Raw genomic sequence first — 26,123 nt, forward strand, 5'->3', positions numbered from 1 at the left:
TCTGCATATTCTCTACCTCGGTCACAGTCTGCAGAAGTTCCCCATCTTGTGGAAGACTTCCTGTGTGTGGTTCCAGTTTTTGTCCAACTTTACGTCTTTTTGAGTCTATCCGTTTTTGCTACCGAAACTCGTAGCTCGTTTTGTGTTTTTGCTGCTTTTGTCTTAATGATTTGGTGATTCTTAATGATCCCATTGACTTTGATTTGCTTTGTACTTTGTGCTTTTTGCTTTTGCTTTGTTGTTCTGCGGCCTTTGACTCTACTGTCTAACTTATAACTATGCCTTTTCTTGCTACTGTCACAATGAAATTTCCCGAACACGGGATGAATAAAGTTATCCATTCCAATGTCCTTTCTCACAAGACCCGGAAACGGTTCCACAGGAGTTGCAGTTGGAACTGATTGATCTCCAATGTGACAAGTTCAACTCCCTGAAAGTCTCTTTTTTTTAGGCTTCATTAAGTGCAGCCAAAACTTCCAAACATCCAGAAGATGGCACAGAGGATTCTGGTGTTATTTGGCGTATTATTTGTGTGAACAGACCTTTAGTCTGATGAAAACCAAGAAAGCACCCCATAAATCCCAGATGAGTGATGAGTATGTTCATACTTTAGTCATTTTTTTCTGTTTATGTTTCATATGTACTGTTAACGGATGCAGTCTTTTATATGTATCATATCTTGTGCTGACCCGGCCCGCCTGTCAAATTTTTAAAGTCAATGTGGCCCCCGGGCCGAAAAGTTTGCCCAACCCTGGGTTAGAGGCACAGGAGTTTTGCAAAAAAAATGTTGCAAAAAAAAAATGTCATTTCATAGTACTTAATCTGAAGAAAACATCATCATTTCATTAGTGTATAAAAACTCGTTATAGTGGACTTTTGATGAAAAATCCTGTCTATTCCATATTGAACAGGACTAGAGTCTCCACTTGGGCTATCCGCTAATGTTGAGCTTTAATAAAACAGTGTTAGATACAGCCTAACGTCTGTGAACATCAGTAGTCATTATATGTGGTTTCGAACGAGAGTAGCGTTGGTCTCAATGTGGTTGTGTGTACGTAATCCAGAAAACGCAGAATCTTTAGAGCTCACCGAAGAAGAAATCATCTATCATTGCCATTGAAAGTGACCGCATTTATGTGAGGCTGATCTAGAAGGAGTTATATTGTTGTGCCCACGGGAGCAGATGTCGCTGGCACTTACTCAATACTTTCGCTCATATTCTCTCTCTCTTTCTCTCCTTGTCTGTTTCACTCTCTCGTTTCTGGCCAGATGGAGAGATGCTCCTCACTCTGGATCATAATGCTCGGAGGCCATGTGATCCAGCATCTCGCTGTCTCCTTCCTCTCCATATCTCTTTCTCTTTTGTCTCTTTTGATCCAGGGGCGCTCGCTCTCCCGCTTTCTCCGTGTCCTGACAAAGGCGGACAAAGGCCTTTCATTTTCTCTGGGCCCTGCTTGAGCGCTCTCTGTTTGTACTGTACTACTAAACTGGGCACTCTCTACTCGTTACTAAAAAAGAAAAAAGAATCCAGAGTCCCCGGGGCCCTGCGCTCGGAAAAGGGGCCTTCCTGCCTCCATGTGATGGGGGTGGTGTTTACAACACGAAGAGAAGAAGCAAGAGCGACAGAGTATATTATTTCATTAAGTGCCTTGGAGCTCACTAAGGGATTGGGGACTAAAAACCTTGCAGATCTGTGTGACAAGGGCACGACCTCCCACAACCTGGGAACTCCAGCCCTGCATCTTGCCATTTTCATGTGATCTAGGGCAGACGAGGGGGTGTGTGCGAGCTCTCACTCAGTTTGAGAGCCACTAAGCTTTTTAGTCAGGGCCCGCTAAACAGAGGTGACCAGAAAGACGGAGGAGAGCGACCGGGTAGGTGAGGCGGGGACGGACGAGTTAAAGGGCGCCGGTGGGGGGGGCCCTCAACCAAAAACCACCGAATGACCGAATCGGGCATTGTCGCCAAGCCGAGCTCGAGCCCATTCTGTTGATCTGTGCAGGATCCCGGCGAAAACAAAACTGCATTGTTCCCACAGATGGAAGCCGGTGTCTCCTGGGTAACAGCATTAATCTCCTCTTTTCTCCCGCTTCCTCTCTTGTCGGGGCCATAATCGGTGGGCTCCTTTCAGGAGCAGAACCAGCCTCAAAGCCGGAGCTTCTAACTAGCCTCCTAATTAGCTGCAATTACAATGAAGACAACATGATGAGATAATAGAAATTTGCAAAATAATGACATACCACGGGAAAATATTCCTCCTCCCCAAGCACCATTTTTCCCCCCTCTCACTCCGTGAGAGGCACAATGGCGAGACGAGGCCCTTTTCTGTAAGCAGGGAGCTACGAAAAAAATGGTGGCGCATTATGTGCCATAGAACCCTATTGTCGGCCTTCTGGTTGCTTCAATCAACACCCCATTGTCTGGCTGCTTAAATCAAAATGACTCAAATACGGGCTCCATAATGATGCCCTACAAGCAGCTGAACTGAACTGACTGAAAAGAGTTGAGACAAACAAAATTGGTGCAATAGTCCAAGCAAGCTTCTACAAAAATCATGAGCGATTCAACGGGGGGGGGGGGGGGGGGGGGATTTTCAGCAAAAAATCCATTGGGCAGACCTTATCGGAAAGAAAGATGATGATGAGAGGGGAGGGAGAGGATAGAGGTAAACAGCAGGTGGTAGTCACGCACAGAGCAACGTTTTTAGCATCTGTGATTGGCAGCAACAGACTTAAGAGTGAAATAGTGGAACACAACGGAGATTGGAATGCGTTCTCTCTGACGTACCTGTCCCTTGCTGGGATCTGTACCTGCCTGACAACGTGACGTTAAACACATGACTTGAGTTGGTTTTGACCCAAACCCTCTAGAGTATTTACTTCATTGTGTTTTGCCAGGGACCTTGGGGTAGAATGTTAGGGAAAGTATTGGTGGATCATTTGGGGGACTTCTGCCATTCGGTTTTCTCTTTGGCCACAAAAATGGTACTTAATTAGGTTTGCCTCTGGGGATTGACTTGTCCAGTCTAAAACTGTCCCCTCCTTATCCCTGAGTAACTCTTCTAAGAGTACCTTGTTGGTTATTTTTGAGAACTACAGAGCCACATTTGGACGTAACAATAGTATTTAATTCTAAATCGCAAGCACATTCCTCATTGCTACATTTGTACTCTACTACATGAAGGCCAGTTTAAACTCACGTTACATGGGTATTATAAAGGTTTCTATCTCAATCGAACCTTGTGTAAAAAGTTCTGAATAGAGCCATTGGGCATAGTGTATTTAACAGTGTGAAAAATGGATGTAGTTTCACTTTCAATGTCAAATGTTGATCGAACATCTGCCTCCCACTGACAAGAGGCAAAGACAACAATAAATTCCACCAGTTAATCAAATAAAACATTGCTTTTATCCAAAAGTACTTCATTCATATGATCACACCATTAATTTCATTTATCAAGCAAGAGCTGAGTTACAACACAATACACCTCACTGGTCTCACTATAAAAGGCCGATGGGTCAGAGGCAATAGAGATGACGCAACACTTAAAACCAACTAGGCACTCCCCCTCGCCTCCCGAACAGAATCCTGCAGAGTAATTAGCGCGTGTCAGATAAGTTGACAAGCTCGTTAACGTGCCGCATCATCCGATATTGTCGCCTTTGTTTGTGTCGGCTTTGGCGAGGAAGTTAGCGGGCTAATTATCATAATTACAAGTGCTGATTTATATGGCTGTAATTAGCAGAGCTCGATTTTGGGTGCATTGCCCTTGTGCCCGAGGAGATTACGTCATAAAAAACAATAGCGCTTGAAATCAGGATTCAAATTCAAATTGTGTATTAACATGTTATTTTGAACTTTAGGTAAAAACTTGTAAAGTTTTTAGTGCCAGGTAACACGAGATAATGTTATCTTTACATTAGGAAGGAACCACTCCGTCAAACTGATTTGATGAGATGAAGAGCGCGAGAAAATTGAGAAACGAGCATAAAACAAGCATGAACGCCTTCACAAGTTGTCCTTAATTGCAGCAGACGTTCACAGTAGGCCGACGAATTAGCAGCAGTTAGGTCGCGTCATTGCTGTAAAATGGCCCGTCCATTCATGCAAACTCACGTGCTTGCGAACACAATAGAAGTTGACCTTAACGGTTGTTAAGTGGCTGCGAGGTCAGAGCAGGGTTAAAATTCCACCCAGGGATCGTACGGTCACAGGGTTGAGACCTCTTCTATATAGGATTTGATCTATCGTATCTACCGAAAAAATGATGACTGACTCATGGGTGTGTCTTATATGCGCACAAATTAGACTTGGCTTGCACGCCATAACGCAAGACAATGCAACCGATACTGTTACGTCTTCGGGGAGACGTCGAGGCAAGGTACGAGGAATTAGAACCCAATCCCGGGGAAGCAGGCGAGGACGAGAGAAATAGTGCTCATAACCAAAACTTTAATAACTCAGGCGGGATCTTACAAAATAACAAAGACTTGGGAAACGAAACACATAACCAAACTGGACTAGGGAAAACACAGGTAATCGAGGAACTTGTGACGTGGATACATGACAAGGGAATTTAGGCAGACGATCCGACAATTACATTATAATCAATGGGGTTTAAATAGACACAACGGGGACTAATTTTGAATCACGCGCAGCTGCGCGAGCACAACGGCAAGGTAGGAGGGACAAACAAGAGTAGGGAAAAGGCAAAGGGAAAAACAATAGCAGGCTACTCCTAACAGATAAGGTCATTTATTTCAAAATAGAGTAAAGATAGACAGATAAAATGTTAACAAAATTTATTTTGACGTCTATGAATGAATTTTTTTTTTTTAAAACCTTATCTTGCATAAAACATGAAAAAACTAAATTACTTGTTCCTGACATTTCTCGCTCAGGGCACCACCATCTTACCTAGGGCTGACAAACTAGACCGCTACGGACACACATCCTGGTTGTGCTGCTCACGTTACTTTCTTTTTTAATTTGTCTACGTCCAGGCAACAGTCTTTAGGAATGTGCAATCCAGCAGACGAGCCTTTCGATTCATACAGTTCAGAAATGACCACGTGTGATGATTTTTCTTAAGATTTTCCTTTCAAAGTAACACATTTGTACTCCCTGTCAAAAACATGAATATGGAGGTGAAAATTATGAATCAGGGGGGATCTAATATGAGAGAAATTGTAAAATTCAACCATTTTAAGGCTACGGCTTATCCGCGGAAGCAGATAATATGCGACAATATACGGTATATTCAAAATCTGTAGTGCAAACCCTGGAGATCTCTGCAAATGGAGACATAGAGAACGGACTGTAAAATGGATCCCACACAAATTCACAAGTGCAGTGTTTGTCACTGTTTATATGTGTGAAGAAAGTCCCAGACTGGGTGCCTTAATTAACACGGTGCATATGACTCCCACCGGAGCTTCCTAATTAGACATAAGCGTGGAGACGTTCTGTAATTATCTGACAGGGCTCGACGTGTTACACTTAACTAGTCTACCTCCTGCGTGGCAGCCCGCTCGGCTCGCACCGCGTCTTGCGTTTGGCAACATATGCATGTCGAATTCCGCACGCACACCTTGCTTCTTGCTAGGATCTTAGACCTCTGCTGTCGTCTTCTTTTATTCCCTTCAGTCTTTTTCAAAGTTGTGTCAAAGTGGCATTCGACTCCGCAGTAGAGTGGCACGACTCAATTCTCGATCATTGATATAATTCATTAGACAATAGGCTGAGTAAATTGCATGAGGTTTGTTGTTGTCTCTTAACATGGAGATTAATTTGACTTGTTTTCCAACACTGTCCTTAATCCAGAAAAACAATAACTGATTAAGGGGTTACAAAGTTAAAACTCCAAAGCAGTCAAGTTGGAATATGGCTGCTTATGGCAGAACGCTAATGGAATCATGAAGCAGCTTATCATGTGAATGAGAACAATAATGAGGAGACAAAGCGGAGACAAATCCATTGTAAGTGAGGTGGAATTATGTCGGCTCAGTGGATTATAAAAAGGCCTTGATCCAGTGGGAGTTGGAAAAACATGGCTTCCATGCCCACTTATTTTCCCGCGCGCGCGATGGCATCCGCAAATATGTGCGGCGAATGTCACAAACACGTTAATCCACGCTAATATCGGCACTCTTGCGCACACTAACGTATGCATGACATTAAACAAATGCGGACTGGGAGGAAAAGGCGCGGACGGGGACGTCAGGCCCGGGATAGCCACTCACGTCGGCTGATAATTGAATTAATTCAGCTGCGAAACAACTTCACAGATTAGCGACTTAACTTTTCAATAATAAGAAAAAAGCCAGCCAGGCGAGATGATTACATTTGTCTCAAATGAGGGCAGCCGTCGAAATGTATCGCGTATTCATCGCGTGGCCGCCGTTTAAACCCGCGCTCGTATGCATGCGCGGACACGCGCTTGGAGTAGTTAAAAGATGGTTCTAAAATTCCAAATTGAGAAACTGCTGGCACGACATTTTCAGGACGATTTGATTTTATCGGGGACCAAGAAAAAACATGGCAGCAATGACAATAAAATGGAGACCCACAATGAGCTAAATACACGCCTGCTAATCTTAACAGGTATTCAGATAAATATAGCCTACCGCAAACAATATAACAAAAAAAAAACTACAATGTTAGTTTTTGGGAGAAAAAAATGGAAACAAACAGTGCAAGTATATCCTCATTTCACATTGGAAACATTGCTTTCTTGACAATAATACAGGTAGAGAGTCACGAGACAATAGCAAAATCCAAGCCGTCGAAATGCCAGAAGAGTGCATTAAAATTCCCAAAAATCCCTTTCCCATCTGACTCGATCTGGTGCCTCTGTCTGTACAAAGCCTCTCTTTCAAGGCCTGATAGCTTCTCTTATGTCAGACAGCGGTTGGCCTAAAATGGACAATGGCTGCATAGAAACAAAAGGCAGTTTATTAAGGAGAGCGAGAAAGAGAGAGAGCGAACAAGTGGCACTCTGCATTCCACTGTGGCTGGACTCACATCTGGTGACCATGTGTGACCAGAGCAGCAGGGCTAATGATGGGCTTCCTGAGGCCAGCTCAATTAGGCAAGGCCTCTCTGGACTCCCAGAGAGAAAAAGAAAGGCAAAATGAAAGATGGCTATCGGCATCTTGCTTTGTTATTTGGCCGTTCAGTCTGAAACCCTTTTGGCAAAAAAATAAATCACCACAATGACCGTTCCGTCTTAACCCAGGCAATGCTTGCATCTGGTGGGTCACCTCAACAGCAAACGTTCACGAAAATCCCATCAAGGACAGGAAATCACACTTATTGAAGAACTGAAGCTTCACTCCACTGGGAATTGTCTCATAAATATGTCATCTTAAAGAAAGAACAATAGTCTCAGGGCAGTGTACTTTGACCGTAAACAGCTTTTCATTTGCCGTGTATAGGAAGTAGTAAGAGTAGGAAACCCCAAAATGAAGACAAATCCTATTTCGGAGATCTTGATCTTGAAGCCATTATGATTTTGAACTGTGCATTAGGCAGGAGAGCCTTTACTTGTTCAGTTAGACTCGGAGCAAGCGAGTTTAGGTAACAGAATTTCCTAATCCTGTCTTGCAAACTTTTCAACCCAGGCGATCCTGTCGGACAACCTCAAACCTGATAAACAGCAAAGAATAGCCTGTCTGTCTTTGCCATAAAGGGCTTTTATTAGGACAATCATTCTCCTAATCATGCGTTTGTGGTCAGATGTTGACGATTAGAGCGACATTTAAGCGGCAATTAATAACGAAAAGCGGCATTCACAGTGTGTGTGTCATTAACGTTGATGTAGGGATGGGTCAGCGAAAGTCTTGAGTACCAGTTGTCAAGCTTAGATGTTTGTCTTACTGATTTTCTATTCTAAATTCATGTTTTTGACTAAAACAAACCATATTCCTTTGCTGACTACTATACAACAGAATATGTTCGAAACAAAGGTATATTTTCCGATCAAAAAAACAGTTCTAAGCTTTCATTTGGGGATTTTCATGTTTACTAAATTCATAAAGCTTCTTATTGTCTGGCCCTTGAAATATGACTTCATATCGACTATCACTCTTGAGGTTGTTTGTTCTCGAAATGAATCCATAATTACTATTTTCTGATTCTGTTTATTTTTCTCTACATTAATTGGCCGTTTTCAACACAAGAACACATTTCACCCTTTGGATTGGCTTACCTATCTACGCTCTTTTCATCCTCGTATGAAAACGCCTTAACCTTGGGCTTCTAGACCGTTTTCTGATGGCATCTGAAGAGATAATAAGACGGCGATTAAGTGAGACGGATGCCGCCTTAATAAATAGAACTCAGCTCATCACTGTTGTTTAATCTTCCATCTTCATTACGGAGCGAGACTCGAGAGAATGTAGCCACAGGAAGGCCGGTTCAAGGGTTCTGTATTTACATGTTTAATCGCCATAAACCAGAATTAAATAGCGGAGAATGGAATGTAACAATGTTTGACGGCCAGAATGGCAGGATAGCAAACATGGTCTGCAATTGTACTGGTGTGGATGCACTTATTAAAAAGTACGGGCTGGACACGAGGGCACCGTGGCACAGGGTCGCCCGCCGAGAAGACCATGTCGCGTTCAAGAACACTTGAGCCGAAGCGGGTCGTTTGAATTACAATGAAGCGTGTACATTTAGTAGCGATCGATGCGGAGCGCAGCACCTATGCAGAAGACATGGGGATTTTTTCCCTCACTTCATTGTAATCTAAACACTTGTCATTGGCAAATGAATATTGTGTTGAATAAAGGCTTTGCTCTCAATGCTAGGCGCAGAACAACATCATTAAAGATAGTTTTTCTTTAGTTTGAAGTCTTTCAATGAGCTTTTTGAAGGGTAAACTAAAATGTCGTGTTGCCAGGTGACAGTGTGACGTCATACTCGTTCAAGGTAGCATTAACGACGACATTGCGAGTGGAATTTGAGATACAAGTTGAATTTGTTCAGCTTTTAGGGAAAACAAAAGAAAAAAAATATCGGGTATTTTTACCACTACGAATAGCATGCCTTCACCATTTAGTATACACATTTTAAAATAAAAGCTACTGAGGTTATTAGTAAATCATTAGGAAATACACTCGCAATGCCACGAGACAGCGATATATAATTTTGGTTATGCAAGACGTGTCATATTTATAACTGTAACATCGATACTAATTTGTTTTAAATCCAAGTAGCAAAATGCAGTCCTTTTCAGGAATCTGCTTTTTTTGGAGTGTGACGAGCACTGCATTGGCCTACCAAGGCTACACTCTTAAGTCAAAGCACAAAAAAGTCAGCCGGCTGATCGTCCATGTCTTGAAAAATTCAACCACCTTTCTCGTTTCTACATACAGTCAGTCGCATTCTAACGGTTGCCTAATGACTGACTAGACCCAACGCACAGCACATTGGGAGGTTTTAGACATGGCGTGTCCAAGTTAGCATAATAGTGTCGATGTGTGGGTGGGATTTGACCATCTGCACAATGGCCAGGATAAAAACTTTCTTTTTATCTCGTATATATTCCACCGACGACTCGGCCTGCTTTACAAAGAAGAAAAAAAGACTTTGGCGAGGCAGGGGTGTTCGCCCTTGTGACCATCAAAGCTGAGCTGAACCTACTGTTTCCTGGGGGTGGGGGTGCTTGCGTCTTGATGTTTAACTGGAATAATGCTCACCATAATCAACTGACTTCATGTTTTATCTATAGTTGTTGTTGGTTGCAAGTCTATCAAAGTGAGCTGCAAAGGGGAGAGACAGAGAGGGAGGCTGTGGGATGGTGGGCGGGGTTAGTGGACTAGCGGAGGTAGACGAGAGATGAATGTGGCCCCTGTTCCTTAAACATGTCCTGGGTAAACAGGAAGTCCAGCTGCAATCTGTCCCTGTGATTCCTTTTACCTCCCAAAAGTGGATTCCAACTTTCCTCCAGGGAAAAGAATCGGGCCGGTGGACGGTTCCATCGGCAAGACTTGAGTTAGTTGGCAATCTGGACACGCAGAGCCCCTCAGTGGGTCCTAATCCCCCTATTTCTTTAAGAGAGAGAGGGGAATAGAGCGGGGGGGAGAAAGGAAGCATTGTGGCTGGAGACAGTGCAGTAAAAAGAGGAGCGTACAGTACCAAATTGAGGTCGTGGCAAGACAATGGCTGCCCTTCACTGACTCATTCACGCACGGTCTCTCCACACAGCTCTATCAAACGTCTCTTTCTTTTCTTCTCCCCCCCATCTGTTCTTTTCTCTTTCTTTTTCCCCTCACGTCCGCCTTTCTTCTCGCCAGGGATAATGAAACGGGGGGTGCTCGTCTAGGACGCAAAGAGGGGCCTTCCTCAATGGCCACCTTCATATCGTGCACACCTTTTCCTCCCTATGCTGCTTTGCTCAACAGGAAATAGTTTTGGAGGAGCCAAGCTGTTATCTATTTAGTGCCTTTCTCCCTGTTGCTATACAGTATGTGAAAAGAATGTGAAGCTTTGGGGGAAAAAAAGGATTCAGCAATAACAATGATAGGATGTAACTCACTGTCAATGGGAGTCAGTGAGTTAATTGTACAACCAGTCTTGATAGTTTAATGAACTTCGTTTAAACCTTGAAGCCAACAGTCATTTATATATATATATATATATATGAAATTACAATAATTCTTTGAACAAGTAACATGACCCTAAAAATGTCTACTAAGATGCTATTGATTATTGTAATAGTGAAAAATGCCCTTCACTTTGTGTGAACTCCCCTCACATGTAGGGCCGTAATAAGGAAAAAGGGGGCATGATTATGATAAAGGCTTGGCTTTGTTTTACAACAGATGTCTCATTTAGCAAGTCTTATATGGGGACAGCCTGTGATGAACATGAACAATGGGGCGATTTGTGGAATTCACAGTATGACAGAAATATCTGAGAATGCCTCGGCACATAAACAAAATTTGAAGTGAAGAGGGCAGAAGCACCTTCGGGCTACTGGAGCCACAAAGCCTGCCGGTCCGCAAAACTAATTTGGCTTGGCAAAACGAATCACTCAAAATTGAGCAACGACACCCAAGTGGTGGGCTTTAACCGATTTATCGCCAGACAAAGGGGGAACAAGGATTGGGATTGTTACACAAAACAAAACAAAAATTGTCTTGCGACTCCAACTGAGCAGATCTAGACCTCAATTGCCCAAAGGCTGGAGCACATGATTATTGTAAGGTAATCATTATTGCCCTACTGGAAGAGATTGTACTGATCTTTTGACAGTCAAGTGCTTGCAGTTGTCTTGGAATGTATACTTGTACAATGATTCTCAAAGTTCAATCTGTCCAAAACACAAAACAGCTTCTCAGGATGACCGTGCAGATATGCACATCCCCAAGTACAAGCAAACTAGTTAGTGAGAGTCCTACCAATTGTACCTGAGCAGAATTTTCTGTTAACTAAATGTAGTTGTAGTAGATAAACAAAACAAAAAAAACAACTTTATCATGCGCACGGAATCTCAAGAAGGGAAGTACAAATCAATATCTCTTCTGATATTTACAAATAAGCGCTTCCCTTTAGAAATGTTGTCTTCAAAGTTTGAATGAAGCACCATTTTAAAGCAAACAACTTTTCTCTCCATTTTTTTCATTGTTTTAATCCTGAAGCTTCTCAGTTTACACAGAGTTAACCAACATAAGTATTTTTTAAACTGTGCATTAACTTAACGGCTAGAATACTACTTTTGAGCTCATTATTATACAGAATGTAACTAACCACAATTGCATTATTTTTACTTTGTATTAACTCATTGTCAAAATTGCCACCGATTATTCAGTCGTCAACTAAGTAGCCAGTCCCTGCATTGATGAACAATCATGGCACTAATAGAAGTACAGTACTTTGGTTGTACCAGAGGAATGCACCTTTGGGTTAACTTAATTTCACTGAAATTTACAATAATTCCTGGGGAATTTAAACAACACGGAATTCACGAGGGTGCCTGCAAATATGGGAAGATGGGATCCGGGTTGCAGGGTTTGTCATAAGGCAACAGATGACGAATCAGTTAACTGTGCATTCAGGTTAGTTTAGCCCAAATGAGTTCAATGAACAACAAGAGGTCGAGGTTCCAGTTGCTTTCGTGCTGTAATTACCCATCAAAAACAAACACACTTGTACGGACGGGGACATTACTTGACCTAGCAGATGACAAACCTTGTGTTTCTCATCAATTACATAAGGGAAGAAAAGTGAACCTGAACACCTTGCTGATTCCCCCCTTCTGCTCAGACTTTTATTCCCTTTACCAGTAATTACATGTGGGCACGGTGGGATTCGGACCAATGCACAGCACTCATGGAAATAAGGAATAGATGCGCACAAAGCAACCTTTCTGATTGGGGTTAACAGCAGCCTAATTTGAATGAGAAGAGGGGGGGCTTTCATTAGCGAGTTGCAAGGTTTCAGGTACGCATGCCGAGGGCAGATTCTATAACCTTAATGAAAATACACATCCTCCATGGGCATGTTTTATTTTTCTTGATACTGAGAAATAATCTTGTTTTGCTTGCGAGGCGCATCGCAATCCTTGAAAGTTGTCCCGGTCCGGTCCTCATTCGTCACGGAGTTGTTTGTTTCTAGAGTTTTTATGAATGTGCGTAATGTCATTGTAAGTTGCTAAGTTGTGTGTTTATGTGTGTGTACATTTACTTAGCTCCACTAACCTACACGTGTCATTCCATCCGATTGGAAAATGTCTTTGCATTTCTTCATTTTAATGGCTTAATAAATCCTATTCTTATCTCTTTTTTTCTATAAAGACATAAATTTGCATACATATTTCATTCAAAATTGGTATCCTTTTATCATTTGCAAGGAGTTTAGGGGCTAGTTTTAAAGATCGCAGATGGAATTATGCTAATTCACTGTTAAATATGCGGCTAGTTACGAAAAATCCTAATTACAAAACCAATCGTGGAACCAATTAATTTCGTAAGTAGAGGTACCACTTTATTCACTTTTTTAGTTGAAGGTCCTTAGGCGAAACTAACTGCGACCTCAAACGCTGCAAAGGCAACAGAATGTTATTCATCCAGATTTTCAACGACGTGCAAAATGATTCCAAAAAACATATTTCGGGAGCGTGCAGTGGAACGCCGAGCCAACAGAACGAGGCCACAACAGACAGCTAAGCGCCCATCTGAAATGGAGTCACGCAACAAAGTGGACACTTCGCTCAGTGACACCTACAAATACCCTCACACATACACACAGCGCAACACACACACTGTCCTGTGCTGTCATGTATAATTCAGCGTGTGGCCGGGGCGGGCAGATGCCTCATCCCCGGGGGGTCCCATCATGCCATTGCAAGGATGAAACATTTAACAGCACAAGACAAAAAAGAACACTCAACAAATAAACAAAAAGGCTTTCATGGTGGGAACAAATGCACACTAAGGCATATATGCACCCACTGTTCCTTTAAAATGGAAAAGCTTAGGTTTAATGAATTTAAAATAAAAATAAAAAAACTTACACTGCAACGTTGTGACACTCAGTGAAAAACAATCGACCACATCGCTTGTTAAATGAGTCAGCACGCAACTGTACTGTTAAGCGACAATACAGTCATGTCATGGTGATATTGGCTTGGATTGGATAACTTTATTCATCCCGTATTCGGGAAATTTCATTGTGACAGTAGCAGGAAGGAGGGGAATGCAGATACAGAAAAAAACACAGTTACAAGTTAGACAATACAGTCGCAAAGGCCGCAGAACAACAAAGCAAAAGTACAGAGCAAATCAAAGTAAATGGGATCATTAAGATCACCAAATCAAATCAAATAATTAAGACAGAAAAGCAGCAAAAACACAAAACGAGCAACAGTGGACAGAGCTACCGCCACCGGCTGCCACTTGAACGGCGCCATCTTGGTTGCGGTAGCAAAAACGGATACAGACTCAAGAAAAAGATGTAAAGTTGGATAAAACTGGAACCACACACAGGAAGTCCTCCACAAGATGGGGAACTTCTGCAGACTGGGACCGAGGTAGAGAATATGCAGAGTCACTCTTCCAAGCTTATCCGCACAGTTCCCCAGTAGTCTGGAGCTGAAGACAACAGTAGCAGAGAAGAGGCCCTCGACTCCGTTTCCGGCCTGGTAAGCGCCGACAGCTCTTCCATCTTATCCCATGATGGAATGGTTGGTCAGAAGCGTTGCTTCTTCTCCCGGCACTTTTGTCCAGCTCCGAATTTCCAGTGGTATTGAGGTGTTGCTCCTTCTGCTGCGTATTTTAACAGCTAGTCCCATGTGTATGACAGCGCAGGCATGGCTGAATGGTTCCAAAAAAGAAATAGCAGAAAGCAGAAAGAAGCCAGGCTAACAGAACAAAGAAAGTTGTAAAAACATTAAAGTAAAAAGTATTAAGTACAAAGTAAGGTAAAAAGGAATGTATTATTGTTGGAATAATCCTTAGGTATTTCCAAATTCACAATAAAAGAGGCATCTGAAGTCACATCTTTGTTTAATTCTTGCAAGAAGAGAATACATCCATCTCTCGCTACTTTATTCATAAGATTTTAACGCCATGCCCCACAGAAGTCTAAACATATTTAGAGTTTCATAACAATTTATCACAGTTCTCAAAGCAATTGTAGGTCTGTCGAATCTTCCCAAGAGCGCTTGTTGTGGACCCATCCTGCCCAGCCAAAACAGTCCACAGTTCCCAAGACCGCGTTGTTGTGGACCGATCCTGCGAAGCAAAAACAGTCCACTGTTCCCAAGGGCGCTTGTTTTGGACTCCTCTTCCGAAGCCGAAAAACAGTCCACCGTTCTTGTTGTTAACCCATCCTGCCCAAGGCCATTCCCAGTCCTCTTGATGCGAACCACAGTCCTCACTTTTGCAAGAGATGCATTAAAATGGTTTTTATCAAATGCCAATAACTCTAACATAAAAGAAAAGCGTTCCCATATATATTGATTAATATTGATACACATATGGAATGAGCAATACTATTCCTAATAGGCAAATATATATTGATTGATATTGATACACATTTAGGATGAGCAATACTATTCCTAATAAGCAAATATATATTGATTAATACAACAAGTATAATTATAATAAGGATTAATATTCCTAATAAGCATTGCAAGCACATTTATAATAATGATTACTCCAACAATTAAGAAATATTAAAATGTAATTAAAAAAAGATAGAAGGGCTGTAAAACACCAAAAACAAAAAGAGTGGACAGAGCTACTCCCACTGGCTTCCGCGTGACGGCGCCATCTTGGGAAAAAAATTGCGTTCTTTTTAAAGCAAGTACACTCACATTCTAATAATAATACAAACACTACAAGGTGTCGTTCAGTTATGATGGAGAACAATTACAAATGTCCAAGATTTTAGAAATAGGGTCTGTTTTTTGAGTATTGCTGGGTACGGATGGAAAAACAAATAACTCTGGAAGTAAAAGCCATTTTAATGGGATTGAAGAGTTCACACGTCGAACGCCATAACACTGATCAGATTTAGAGTTTTGTAAATTATTTGACCAATTCGGACTATAAGTCGCACTAGCTATAAAAATGCACAAGAAAGAGGGAAAACCATTAATAAGCTGGACTGGGCTAGAATTCCGATTTTTGGGGGATTTCTATTTGATCATATTAGCCGTTATTGGATTGGATTGGATAACTTTATTCATCCCGTATTCGGGAAATGTCGTTGTCACTGTAGCAAGGGGGTGAGGATGCAGAAATAGGAAAGGCATTTTTGACATAAATAGATAGGTGATAAGTGGGTTAATAAATAAATACATGAATACAGTGGTACCTCGTCATACGACCGCTCATCATACAAAATGCTCGTCTTACGGGGGAAATTTCGATCGAATAATTCGCCCGTGATGCGTTCAAAATTTCGTGATGCGACCAAGCCAGGTGGCCATGGCATTTTTTTTTTGCATATCTTTCGTGTATAACAATATTTACGAGCACCGGATGAGTTATTCAGACCAGGAAACGCACAACGCGCATGCGCGGGGAAAAGAGGGCTTTCTGGGTAATGAAGTATACTCGTGCGCACAACGCCGACAGGCAATGGCACTCTATCATAGGCGCCGTTCGAGGGGATGCGAACACAGATGCTACAAGCTAAAAGGAGCCGCAAGCCAGCGCCGCCAAAGCTCCCATGAGCAGCGGCGCGATCGATGATAAAAGACTGCTGCTCGTTGGCAAGTGGTCGTGCGTTATCCGATTGTGAGGACATTTGTGTGCATCATTTTTGGAATATTTTGAAGGGAATAGTACGACAGCAAAAAGCCCATCGATAGCGAACGTGAGGGTGGAGTGTTTGTTCCGTTTACGAGTGTGTTGTGTGGAAAAAAAAAACGAAGCCCCCCGCACCTTTTGTGCCCCTCTCCCCTCGGCGAAATCCGCCCAATTTTAGTTAGATTAAACACTTTATTTCTATTAAACCACTCGTTATTTATTACTTTGTCAATATATGGCGAATTATAAGAAATAAAACATTTTTTTCAATCCAATATCCTGTTTTTGGTGTTTTTTTCAGAGAGTTGGAACGAATTAATTTGTTTCCCATTCATTTCAATGGGAAACTTCCGCTCGAGTTACGAGAATCTTGTCATACGAGCTCAGTCCCGGAACGGATTAAGCTCGTATCTCGAGGTACCACTGTAAATATATAAATAAATAAGCGTGTTGCTGAAATATATATATATATATATATATATATATATATATATATATATATATATATTTATATATATTTATATATATATATATATATATATTTATATATATATATATTTATATATATATATATATATATTTATATATATATATATATATATATATATATATATATATACAAATATAAATATATAAATATACATACACATACATATCGGTAGGTCTTAACAATAGCAATAATAATAAACTCTACAATGTCTGTTATCGTAATGTGTTTGTATTTTTACATTACATATGACTATAAAAGTGTCTTTGTTCATTTCAATAGTAAAAAAAACATTTAACAACAAGCTAAATATGCATTCTTTTATGTTCCATACAGATTATCCTCACAAGGGTTACAAGGGTTGCCGGGCGGTGCTGCAGCCAATCCCAGCCAACTTTGGGCAGACAAGGTAAATGGGCTTTTGTTAACAAATGTATACATATTTTTTGATTACTTATGACCGTGAATTTGTGTTAATTTATCTCAGGCTGTTGCATTCATTAAGACACTCACAGTCCAATTTCAATTGGTCAAAAGTAGCAAAACAAACAGACAGGAAAATTTAGCTCTGCTCAATGACGTCTTGACGTCTTTATTCGGTCCTTGGGAGCCTCCCTCACAAAAGACATCCATCCTTTTCAAATGCGCCAGACATTAAGTGATTTAAAACAAAGCTCTCCTTCCAACCTTGATGACTCAATGAGTATTATGTGGGACTTTACTGTGTGGCTTGAAAAAGATTGGGTGAACTGCGTAGGCTTTGGCCATTTATTCAGTGGCCTATTGATTACGGGTTCAACATCCTTAAAAAACATTTTGCGTCTGTTTCTTGTGTCAAGTAACATTTCATGACATTTTATGTCGGAAGTCATGTTGAGTCCACTCTCAGCCTCTATTTATGTCAACGCGTCCATTCACTCGCCGTGAATTCTATTGTTCGCCCCCCCATTCTGAGCGGATTCATTTAATTTACCTCCCTCATTGTCATTTACGAGTGTCCCTCGCTTTGCCATTCTTTCCTCCTTAAGCTCGGCGCCAGGCTAAAGTAGCCAGAAATGTTGGGTTGCAACCAAGACCAATAATTACAGCTTGTCAGAAAGAATTAATTGTCTCATTCCTCATAAAGACGTGTAAAAAATTACCATGTCGTTATGAACGCCGCTGCTCTCTGGAGGCGCCGGCAAAAAGCAAATTTAATTTTCAGAATTTTCCCATCGCGAGACATAAATAAGTGTTTAGCCGGATAGAGTACCGGTTCCTTGTGGCCGCCTCTTTATGTAATGGCCGTCGTAAAATGTTGATGGGCTGCTATTGATAAGTATCAACTCCGAGCCTGCTCGCCATCCTGGCAGCCAGAAATGAAGATTTTATCCCATCATTTTGTAAATTGATTGTTTTAGTCCCTGATTTGTCATCTTTCTTGTGTAAAACCGTTTGTTCAATCTCATTTTTATCGCCTCCTGTCAGCCATCAGTCAAATAGACGTGGCCTCCATTTAACTATGTACTTAAATCATTCTGTCTTGCAGTGACAGACAACTACGCCAGAAAATATTAGCACTCAGCTTAGTTTTTTTTTGTTCAAGAAAAAAAAAGAATGAAGTCATATGACGTTACATTACTTTGAGAGACGTCATTCAAATGTGATGCAAGTCAATTCAACACAGCACGGGAGTCACTACCGCGCAAAGGGGGGAACTCCCGCACATTAAAACAAGCACACCCAAACATAGCTCACCGGGTGCGCCCCTTCAATTCGACACGGACTTTCCTCACACACACACACACACACACACAAACACACACACACACACACACACACACACACACATACATTATGGAAAGACTGTGATCATGACACCGCCTCAAATCACGCAAACACGATGTAGCCAGTCTTTTATTAGTCATTTTTATCGATCCTCATGACTACCACTTGCAGACCAATTTGTGCAAAATTCTCTGACGTATTTATTTGTTCCTCATTTAGAGATTAAGTTATCGATATTAAAAAGGCCCGGAGTCAGCTGGGATAGGCTCAAGCACCCGCCGCGACCCTAATGAGGATAAAGCGGTTCGGAAAATGAGATGAGATATTAAAAAGATTTGGCTTTCTACCTATACTTAATAGACCGTTTCCACAACAATATCACCAAAAAGTCATGTTTTATGATCAACAGTCAAATTATAACATGCAAGTGCTCCAATAAATTGGTTCTAGACTCAATTGACTGAGTAAAAGCACACAATTAAATCATGAGTCATTCAAATCTACAAGATTTAAATTGTTTTAATACAAATTCATCTTATATAACATTTAATGATGTAAAAATAAGAAAATGTATTAAAACTTTTTCATGCAAATTTTGTATATTTTAGTTGTTTACCAGTTACTAGCTTACCGTTCACTTGGTCAATCAAACTGATGCCACGGGCCCATTCGTTCAAATTCTTTGGGTCCACTCCCGAACAGTCGGGGGTGGGAAGAAATTTGCTGATTATTCACATGAATACACGCAGAGACACATCAATATTCTTTTTCTGCATTCCCAATTCCATCGCTTATATTTTTCTTTCATCGTAATCGGACCCGCTGAACCCTGTGCCCAATTCATTATATTTCGTCCAAATCAAAAGCAGCATTTTGTTCTTTTTTTTTGTACAGTCTGATAATGATCAAACTTCCATTTATCGCTGAATTTTTCAGCATTTTCTTATTAATAAGCAAATTTGGTGGAACCCTTTTAAAAGTGTGATGTTGATTAATGTACATGATGTCCTGATAGGAAATATTAGAAATGCCTCTTAATATCTTTGTCTCAAATGTCTCCTAAATTCTGGAAACTAAGGTATGTAATATTTGACTCTGAACCAACAGATTTAGTAATACAATTTGTAATAACATTTGGCATTACTGCCATGTTTTAACGTTGCAATTTGGCTGTCTGTGGCCATAATGGCTTGTAAAAAGTTTGACTCGCCTGCATTTTGATTGGGGAGTGAGCATGTCCAAATGCTGAGGTCACTTGTTTTTCTTTTCCCACTTTTCCCCCTACTTTCCTCCTACGCATACCCCGCCTTCCCGCGATTTCTTCATCTATAAATACTACAGACATGAGGAAAGACGCGAGTCCATACAAACGCACCAACGGCAGTCGACCAAGGAGCACAGTGGCGTATTGTGCCGGCAGAGCCAAAACACACTCACTTCCACGGCCATTACTCCCCATGGAAACAGTGGTGTGTGTTATCGCACACATGTGACGTTGACGTTGCTTGCCGCGCAGTCGCTGCCTTAGACAATAAGCTATTTCAGGGCCAAATCGCCGACAAAAATCCATTTTTCCACCCCGCTAAAAAAGATCAGGGATGGAGGGAGGGCGAACGACAGGGAGGAAAGCTGAAATGAAATAAACAGCCGGCACGCATCTCCCTTGTCTCTTAAGCTGGATTTATCTCTGTATTTTGTCATCCTTCTAATTTATTCGCCCAACCTGCTTACAATTACTGCCTTTTCAAAAACTCACACTGGTGAAGATTGCATGGTATCGCCGCACGATTTGCGCGGGGGACTCGCATAAGGTTGAAAAGCTCCTGGTGTACTTCTGTAGATTATCCACTCGATACCGATTCATTTTCTCCCGCAGTTGTCACCGTTGTGTAAAGAGCCAATGTAGGACAAACACAGAGAGGAAGGGAGTGGGCTCATCATCTTTAGTTGTGATTACAACACTTGGCAAGCTCTGCCCTGCCTGTTTGTCTGCCTATTGCCTTACAAATGGATTAGTAAACCGCGATGCATTTGTGTGAAGCTTCTCTCCAGATTTAGGATGATTTGCGAGTGACGCCGATCAGATTTGAGATATAATTCGGGCACAGCCGCGCTTAGCTTTGCGAAAACGGAAAGCGTGCACCAACTTTTCCACGGCTCGTCGTAAGCTAGTCTTCAACTTTTGGAGTCAGTCGCCGGTTAATCCACCGGAGGTCTGTTCACTCATCCCGCGTTTACATGGACTGCAGGCAGAAACGAGTCGAAACCGAGAAGCAGAGGGGAGAGTGGAGCGAGTGGGAGCCTGCTTACAAATCCACTTATTGTGCTGTAAAACGGCTTTGATCCTAGGGAAAAGATAGGAAACTTTATCCTTCAAAGATGACTGCAAATTTTAAATGGCGCACCAAATTGCAGGCTGTGGCTTCTTAACTTTTCTCTTAGGTTGTTTTTTGCAAGTGACCTCGCAAAAGAGGTCCCGCAAACGGGACTTCAGTCTCGAAATTTATGGATCAGAAAACAAACGGCAAGAAAAATGGGTTTGATTTGGTTGTTGGGGTACCCGGACATTTCGTTGACGGACAATTCGTCGCCAGACACTTCGTCGACCGGACATTTCGTCGACGGACAATTCATCGCCGGACACTGTCGCCAGACAGTTCGTCGACCGGACATTTCGTCGACCGGACATTTCGTCGCCTGACATTTCGTCGCCAGACAGTTCGTCAAACAGACATGTCACCGGACGATATGGCGAATGGATATTTAGTCAAAGAGCGGTATTGTCGAACGGTTGCTTCCTCGCGAACGATTGTTCTGTTGCATAAATAATTTGTTGAAAGCGATCAACCAGGTAATCTCTCTCTCTCAAAATTATAATCACCCTAACCACTAACCTTAACCATTATCCCCTAACCCTAATCCTAACCACTAACCTAAACCACTATCCCCTAACCCTAATTCTAACCACTAACCTTAACCACTATCCCCTAACCCTAATTCTAACCACTAACCTTAACCACTATCCCCTGGCCCGCGACGATTTAAAGAAAAAAAGCCTTACTATCTATGGTCATTTATTTTGAGGAATTCTAACTGATAGACAGGTGTGCAAATACTGATTTGCAGTGGTATCACGCAAATAAATCGCTAAAACTCATACATTTTTCCTTTTTGGATTATCTCTCTCACAGTGGCCATGCACCTACGATGTACATTTCTAAGTGAGAGAACTTGCAATACAGCGCGGTGTTGAAATACTTTATATGGTCATTTTTATCAAACAAATAAAAGTCTTAGTATACTTTTAGCCCGCAACGAATTGTCTGTCGACGAAATGTCCCGACAAATTGTCCGTCGACGAAATTTCCGTCAACGAAATGTCCGTCGACGAAATGTCCGGTCGACGAACTGTCTGGCGACGAAGTGTCCGGCGACGAAATGTCCGTCGACAAAATGTCCGGTCACGGATTTTTGCCTAGAGTGGAAATGAAAATTAGACTAAAGCACATTCGGTGTATTTTAGTTTAAAGGTAGGGGAATTTAGTGTTAAGTTGAATATACTTTCAGTTTGGTTGAATTTGGGGTAACGTTTCAGTTTAACTCACGAGCTCGCATTGACGGCGCTAGATGTCCAATCCATTTTGGATTTGAGCCTCGTCAGATGAGAATACACAGGCGTTCCTCCTAGTTTAAAAGAATTGGATGTCTATACAGCATAGTGTAGTATTCTATGATTGAACTTGTTATTTGGAATAGTGTACTTTCATATTGGATTGCATCCTGTAATCAGTTTTCTGCTGTTCAGACATAGGCTTTATTATTATCATCAAATCATCAAAAGCCCATTGTCATCATACACAGCTGCGTATAACGAAATTGGTGGTGCTACTCCACAAAGTGTGTTTTCCCAGTAAAAGAACATAAATAAGTAATATAAAAATATAAAGAGTCACATCCTGTTAGGCAAATACTAAAATATTGCACAATCTAAGATATTATTGCCCACCCCGAAGTTATTGCACAGAAGGGATTGTGTGCCGTGCTAACGTAAGATCAGAGTCCTGATGGCTGTGGGGAAAAAAACTGTCCTTAAGTCTATTTGTCCGTGCTTTGTGAGACCTGTAGCGTCTGCCAGAGGGCAGCAGCTGGAACAGGTTGTGACCAGGGTGGTATGGGTCCCTGACAATGTTCCCGGCTCTGCTGAGATAGCGAGGGCTGGCAATGTCATCCAGTGAGGGCAGAGAGCAGCCGATGATCTTCTGGGCGGTCTTGATCACTCTCTGCATGGCCTTTCTGTCTGCTGCCGTGCTTCCAGCGTACCACACTGTAATGCAGTATGCCAGGATGCTCTCAACAGTGGCTCTATAGAAGGTTACCAGAAGCTTAGTGTCCAAGTTGTTCCTCCTGAGTAACCTCAGGAAATGGAGTCGTTTCTGGGCCTTCTTCACCACTGCCGTGGTGTTGGTAGACCAGGAGAGCTTTTCCGTGACGTGGACCCCCAGGAATTTGAAGGACTGGACCCTGTCTACGCATTTATGAGGAGTGGGGCCAGGCTGCGTTTGCGAAAGTCCAGGATTATTTCTTTAGTTTTCGTGGTGTTTAGTGTGAGATTGTTCACCAAACACCACGAAGACAGTTTGTTGAGCTCATCTCTGTAGGGAGACTCATCCCCTCCTTAGATGAGTCCGACCACAGTGGTGTCATCGGCAAATTTGATGATGGAGTTAGACTGGTGGGTCGGTGTACAGTCGTATGTGTACAGGGAGTACAGAAGAGAACTCAGTACACAGCCTTGAGGGGAGCCAGCGCTCAGTGTAATGGAGGAAGAGAGGTGGGGACCAAGTCTAACAGTTTGTGGACGGTTGGTTAAGAAGTTCTTAATCCAGCAGTAGATGGAAGAGGATAGTCCAAGGTGGGAGAGTTTGTCAGCCAGAATGTCCGGTATTATAGTGTTGAAGGCTGAGCTATTGTCAATGAAAAACATCCTCACGTAGTTCCCATGGTGCTCCAGGTGGCTCAGTGCTGTGTGTAGAGCTACGGCGATGGCGTCCTCAGTGGACCTATTTGCTCTATAAGCAAACTGGTGAAGGTCAACTAAGGGAGGGATTGTATCCCTGATGTGGCGGGCAACCAACTTTTCAAAGCACTTCATGATTACAGGCTTAAGTGCAACAGGGCTATAATCATTCAGGCTGTCAATGGTTGGCTTTTTAGGGACAGGGATAATAGTGGCAGATTTCAGGCATGATGGGATGATGGATTGTTGCAGAGAACAATTGAACATCTTTGTGAAAACACCAGTCAGCTGGTCAGCACAGGCTTTGAGCACCTTCCCAGGTACTCCGTCAGGGCCAGTAGCCTTCCTGGTGTTCACAGTCCGCAATACCTGTCTCACTTCATGTTCCTGAAGCTTCAGTGTACTGCTGCAGGGTGGGGGTGTTGAGACTGGGTCTGATTTGCCAGTCTCAACGTGGGCAAAGAAACGGTTCACTTCCTCTGCTAGTGAGGCATCTGCGTTAACAGACACATTATTGTCATTGTAATTGGTAATATATCGTATTCCCTGCCACATCTTCTTTGGGTTATTTTCTGTGAAGTGCTCCTCAATTTCCCTTGTATATGCTGCCTTGGCCTTTTTAATGCCTCTCTTCAGGTCTGCTCTGGCAGTGCTGTATTGTACTAAGCATGTTTGATGTTAGAATAAACATGGTCTAGAGTTTTATCTCCTCTGGTGTGACACTTCACGTACTGGATAAACTTAGGCAGAACAGTCTTTAAACATGCTTTGTTGAAGTCACCAGCGACAATAAAGACTCCATCGGGGTGGTCAAGCTGCTGTTTGTTTACAGTCGCTAGCAGGAGGCTAAGTGCTGTGCTAACGTTAGCATCTGGTGGGATGTAAACAGCCATTACAATGACAATCGTTAGCTCTCTAGGTAGATAGAAGGGCCTGCACCGTACTGCCAAGAGCTCTAAATCAGGGGAGCAGTGAGTGTTAATGATCCTACTGTTGCAGCACCAGTCGTTGTGTATGTACACGCAAAGTCCCCCCTTGCTTTTCCCTATTTCTTTCGAACGATTGTGTCGGTGTAGCGTGCGGCTAGCTAGCGATACCGCAACATCGGGGATTTGCGGGTGTAGCCACATTTCCGTGATGAAAATAATGTTGCAGTTCCTGACAAAGCTGTTGGTAACAAGCTGAAGTTCCAAATCGTCCATTTTGTGGGTGATGGATCTGGCGTTGGTCAAGAAGATACTCGGAAGCGGTGCTCTGTGCGGTTTGCTTTCTTTCCCTTGCCGCCTCCGTCGTACTCTGAGTGGGCTGACTATACACGGAGATCCCGGTGGTCTCGAGATGTCCTCGGGGATATTGTAGGTCCGTTGGTAATCTGTTGTGATGGATATATCGCATCTCTTCCCGAGAGTAATTAAATCCTGGCAACTGTAGAAAAAGTTTGCCCCGCAGATGTTAGTAAATAACGATAAGATTGAGAAAACAAAACACCAAACTGGAGAGCAAAGAGCCGCTGCACCCATGCGCGCCGCCATCTTAGAACAACTATGTCTATGCTATATTCACTTTTCAGTTACAAATAGCCCAAGAAGATAACAAAGACTTAGCAGCCACCCCAATTCCCTAGGTGGAAGAGGGAAATTAAAATTCCAACAGTTGTGTATCTGTTCTAACATCTGCAAAATAAATGTGAAGTAAATGTATCATCCGGTTTTGGACGCAAAATTCAAATTTTGTCAATAGTGGAATGGCCGTCTCAGATAGTCTCTTGATAGAAAAATGAAAAAGAAGACTTCACTGTGGTAGTTGAGTCGTTTTTTTTTCTCTGCGCTTTAGTTGCAAAGTGTTATCGACAAAATGATTGGGGAAGAGCTGCGACTCAAAATGTATGTGGACAAAAGCATGTTGGCCATGTGAATCACAAGGAGAGAAGTACTCCAAGTACTCCAGCCTGTCACCAGTTGCAACATTAATTCCTTTGGAAGGGCAAGGCCTGCTTTGTTTGCTGCTTGTGTCTATTTGTTTCTCCCCGTCAGAGTCCAGTGCGGAATGCTCTAAACTGAGCCTCCATTAGGCCCGACACAATGGTCACACGTTCTATTTTGCCACAGCTCAATGTCTCCTCGCTATCTTTTGATTGAAGAATTGGATGCTTGAACGGACTTTCAGTTTCTTTTTTTTCTTCTTCTTTTTATTTTTACAACGGTCAAATCAATGCGCTACGTTTTTTTCTCTCTCTCAGAGCGCCACGGGTTTCTTGTTATGAATTGGCGCATCATGATCTGCCATGTCTGGTTCTGATGCGCCACACACAGTCCAGATTTTGTCCTCTGATCATGCCATTCATTTGCACTTCTTTCGGGCGTAATAATAATGGAGGCTATTTTTAAGTAATTGCAGCAGATTTCCTCTTTGTACAAATGCACATCATGCTTTTTGTTTTGTGGAATTTAGTTCTGGGCTTTGAAAGTTCCTTGTAACGATCCATTTAGCAGACACATGTTACTTCTTGCTACTGCGACAGTCAATTTCCCGACTACGAGATGAATAATGTTTATCTAATCTAATCTATGCGGACAGTCTGAAAAAA

General features: G+C 42.2%; 1 protein-coding gene across 2 annotated transcripts in view; it reads left to right on the plus strand.

Annotated features, from left to right (window-relative positions):
- The window catches only part of LOC144069111 (uncharacterized), a 163,081-nt gene that overhangs the window by 89,480 nt on the left and 47,478 nt on the right, over nt 1–26,123 (plus strand). For both annotated transcript variants that reach the window (XM_077594224.1, XM_077594226.1), the window contains one exon: nt 17,089–17,161. The gene's annotated coding sequence lies outside the window, so the exon portion shown is untranslated. The remainder of the gene's footprint in view (nt 1–17,088; nt 17,162–26,123) is intronic.

Source organism: Stigmatopora argus, chromosome 23 (genome assembly GCF_051989625.1).
Source record: "Stigmatopora argus isolate UIUO_Sarg chromosome 23, RoL_Sarg_1.0, whole genome shotgun sequence".
Lineage (NCBI taxonomy): Eukaryota > Metazoa > Chordata > Actinopteri > Syngnathiformes > Syngnathidae > Stigmatopora > Stigmatopora argus.